At 58.9% G+C, this 4,265-nt stretch overlaps 1 long non-coding RNA gene across 1 annotated transcript; it reads left to right on the top strand.

The window, feature by feature from the left end:
- The first annotated feature begins 444 nt into the window (after nucleotides 1-444).
- LOC135281416 (uncharacterized) lies at nucleotides 445-3,852 on the top strand. Its single transcript, XR_010348072.1, has 6 exons — nucleotides 445-576; nucleotides 1,224-1,400; nucleotides 1,649-1,798; nucleotides 2,017-2,145; nucleotides 2,763-2,896; nucleotides 3,185-3,852. It is a non-coding gene; the product is annotated as an uncharacterized LOC135281416 (long non-coding RNA).
- The last annotated feature ends 413 nt before the right edge of the window (nucleotides 3,853-4,265 follow it).

Raw genomic sequence — 4,265 nt, forward strand, 5'->3', positions numbered from 1 at the left:
GCTGGTGAGTGAGCCGGGACAGCGGGAGAAGCCGGGCCATGCTGGGCGGGGATGAGCCGAGCCCCAGCATGGTGGAAGCCACCAGGATGTCCCGAGGGGGAGCGGGCGTGGGGCCAGCGCAGGGCGCAGAGCATCCCGGGCTGGCTGAGGGGTTGCCCAGCCCTGGCCCAGCATCGGCCCACACTGACGGCATCGTGCTCCTCCCGCAGCCCGACGGCACCAGCGCTCCCCTGGAGGTTGTGCTGCAGGACAAGGTGTCCACTGGCTTCCCCGGTGTCATCCAGCTGCTGGAGTGGCTTGAGCTCCCCAGTGACATTGTGATGGTGCTGGAGCGGCCAGAGCAGTCTCAGGACCTCCTGCATTTCATTCAAGCACGGGGGTTCCTGTCCGAGGGGGTGGCGCGGCAGCTGTTCCGGCAGGTGCTGGAGGCCGTGCGGCACTGCACCAGCTGCGGGGTCCTGCACCGTGACATCAAACCAGAGAACATCCTGGTTGACCTGGCCACCGGGCAGGCCAAATTGATCGACTTTGGCTGTGGCACCTACCTGCAAGAGACAGCCTACACTCACTTTGCAGGTGAGCCTACACAGGGCTGTGCTCCCGCTCCTGGCATCTCATGGCCCAAGATCTCACAGCCCAAGCTGGGTGTGGCAGCGGGGATTCTCCATTTTGCTGCCACTCAGGGGACTGAATCTGCAGCTGAGTTGCTTTAGAGCAGGGCTGGGTGGGGAGCCATCTTCCAGCCCTGCTGGCAGCCTTTGCCCACCACTCTGCCCAGGACTGGGGCTGGGCTGGGGCAGCCAGCCTGACAAAAACAGCCGTGGGTGAGGGTAGCAGAGAGGGAGGTCGGAACCTGTGTCCCAGCCGGTTTGTGTGCAGGCAAGAGGAAGGGCTTGGACTGCTCCACTTGCCCTGTTTGTCTTGCCTTTATAATATGTTTGGGGTAATGCAGGCAGGGAGAATGAGGGCATGGTTTTTCCCCAGCACGCAGTGGGTATTTCCTTTGCATGTCATGGTCAGGCCTAGCCAGGGCTTCCACTGTTCCCTTCCCACACCAGTGGCTTCTTTTGCAATCCCAAGTTTGTACACCAGTCCCAGATGCTGGTGAGAGGACAGTGGTCACCCTGTGTGCCACTGATGCAGCCCCCACCCGCCCAGGGATGCTGGGGCCAGGCTGTGGGAGCAGCAGCATCCCCCTGATGAACTCCATCTGTATTCCACAGGAACACTATCATACAGCCCCCCGGAATGGACCCACTTTGGCTGGTACCATGGCGAGCCAGCTACCATCTGGTCCCTGGGCATCCTGCTGCACGAGATGGTCTGTGGGAAGATGCCTTTCAGGAGGGGCTGGAACTTCAGCTGGGGCCTGCTCTCACTGCCACAACGGCTCTCTCCAGGTGGATCCTCTTCTCTGGGCATGGGTGCAATACCAGTGCTGGGAGACAGCAGCGGGCTCGGGAGCATCCCGCTCTGGCAGCTGCTGAGGAGGTGGCACATGTCGTGCTCTCCCCCAAAACCAAGAATTGATGGGAAAGTTCAGGCCCAGCTCTGAGCGCATCCAGCATGGCCTGGGCATGGGAATAGTGGGGCAAAGCAGACAGGAGCCTTCTCCAGCTGACGGGCAGTTTCTGGTTTCTCTCCCCAGAGTGCCAAAATCTGATTGGGTGGTGTTTATCCATGCACCCCTTGGCCAGACCCTCATTAGAAGAGGTGTTCTGTCATCCTTGGATGCAGGATATTGATCTGCCCTAGAAGAAGGGAGAGAGCCACAGGCACACTGTGCTGCAGGGCCCTGGTAAGTTACAGCTGCACACATGCCTTGGCAATGAGAAGCAAAGAAAGCCAGCCCCTGTCACTGCACCAGGGTCATGGGATGGGAACATGCAGCCCTTGTGCTGGAGCTGAGCTGCTCTGCCCAGCCCTGGTGGCTGCCATCCAAGCAGGTTTTGCTTGTCCTGGTTCCCTGACAGCTGGGGCCCTGGGCAGAGCCCTGACAGCCTGGTCTCACCTCAGGGAAGGAGAAGGAGCCCCCAGAGAAGCTGTACCGGGTGGGGCTGCTGCTGCAGGAGACAGCGAGGATGACATCAAGGATGACATGAAGGATGACAACCTCTTCCTCAACCTGGCCACCAGCAGTTGAAGGTGATGCACTTTGATTGTGGCACCTTCTTCAAAGCCAAACTCCACAGGGAATTTGCAGATGAGTCCACACCTGGGGAAATGCTCCCAGATTTGGGCATTGCCCAGCCGGGCTGGGAAGCAAAGGTTCCCCCCTTTGCGGGGGCAGATGCAGCTGATCCTTCAGTCGGCTGCCCAGCTGCTTTTGGCAGGGCTGGGGGCATGGGCTGGGGTGGGTATGAAATGGGAGTGGGCTCCTGGTCCTGCCAACAGCCCCCAGCACCCACCGTGCCCCGGGCTGGGGCTGGGGCTGGGGCAGCCAGCCTGACACAAACAAACCCCCATGGTGGGAGCAGAGGTGGGACTCCCAAATCTGTGCACAGGTGCTTTGCTGTGCAGGCAAGGAAGGGCTTGGGCTGCTCCACTGCCCTTGTTTGCTTTGGGATCACGGTTATTGTGGGGGACAGTGCAGGGGGAAGGGAGAAAACCTGGGCTTTGCTCACATATGGCTGGGTTTTTCCCTGGCTTGCAGGGCTTGGGCCTTCCTCAATCCCCTCACAGAGATATGATTGTTACCTTTGTTCTTTTTTTCCCTTTTTGTCTGTAATCTATTTTCAACAATTTGTTGTTTGTTTTTCTAGAGGAAGCATTGTGGTTGGTCCAGTCTTTATCGGGAAGTTCTTGGGAGCAGCTGCGGCGTGGATGGGCCGTGCCCTTGGAGCAGACTGAGGACATCATTTGGGACCAGCTTTTTTCCAGCCATGGATGGCATGAGGTGGGTCCCCGTCTGGTTGGCAGGGTGGGATCAGAGCTTTTGGGAGATGGCAGCGAGCACAGGAGCATCCTGCTCTGGGCAGCTGCTGAGCAGGTGGATGATGTGCCATGGCTGGCTGCAGGCTGGGCACATGTCCTACCCTCCTGACCTGCTCCCAAAGGCAGCACTGATGGGCAGCTCTGGGCACAGCTCTGGGCACGGCTAGCATGGCCTGGGCACCACGGGCAGCTGGGACAAGGGGACAGGAGCCATCATCTGACGGGCAGTTTCTGCTTTCTCTCCTTGCAGCCGGGCTCTGTGGATGCTGAGGCTGCTCTGGGCTCTGCCAGGGCTCTGCTGGAGCTCAGCACGGGGCCGGAATCAGCCAAAGAAGAAATGGTGTCACCTGCAGCACAGACTTGCTTGAGTATTTTGGCAACACAGCTCAAGTTTGCAGAGTGTACACCTCCAAGGGAAAACATGACACCTCCCAAAAATTAAACTTGTTCAATACCTTCTGAAATCAAATCAATCTGGGATGACTCCAAATGACATTTTTCAGCTTGCTCAAGCTGTAGCTCAGCCCTTCTCTGAACAGTTCTCTCCCCCACCTGCCTTTTACTTCTCAACTGCTCCCTGTTTTCCCCCAGTGAATTACCAACCCGTTGATGTCTCCATCACTCTGTTGCCTTCCTTGTTGCCCCTGACCACAAGGAAGGCCGAGCCCCAGGTTTAGGGATTCATGCTGTCACTGGCTGAGGAGCAGCAATGTTTCAGAGGTCCAGTGGCATTTTAGTGTCATTCAGAGCCACTCTCCAGCCCTTACCTCTCCTCACTGTTGAGTTCCCACTCCCTTTTCCTTGTCCTTGCAGCAGGATGAGCTCTGTGAATCCCCTTGAGCCTCCCCACACTTTCCAGACGATGCACCCACCTCAGTGCGGCTGAAGCTGAAGCTTCTCTGTCTCCTCTGGCACTCCAGTCCAGTCCCCTGTGTGGGGAGCCCCAGCCCCAGAGCACAGCACACAGCAGTGCAGTCCGGGCTGGAGCAGCTGCCCTGCAGCCCTGGCTTGGCTGTTTGTGGCAGCTGAATGCTCCCTGTTTCCAGCTGTCCCTGCAGGATGGCCCCAGGGCAGAGCCCAGCCGGGCTCCCACTGCAGCCCCTGGAGCTTGGGGCAGACAGTGCTCCCAGAGCTGAGGTTCATGGGGAGCACCCGGAGCTGTGCCTCGCACTCAGTGTTGGCAAGTGTTGTGTTCTCATCTCCTGCAGCCTGAGGGGAAAACAAGCTGTGCTGCCAGGCCAGCACTGCCCCTCTGGGCAGGGAGAAGGCTGAAAGGCTGTCCCATTCCAGAGGATCCTGCACTGAGCCTTGGCAGGGCCTGGCAGGGCTGG

Source organism: Passer domesticus, chromosome 15 (genome assembly GCF_036417665.1).
Source record: "Passer domesticus isolate bPasDom1 chromosome 15, bPasDom1.hap1, whole genome shotgun sequence".
In the NCBI taxonomy this organism is placed as follows: Eukaryota; Metazoa; Chordata; class Aves; order Passeriformes; family Passeridae; genus Passer; species Passer domesticus.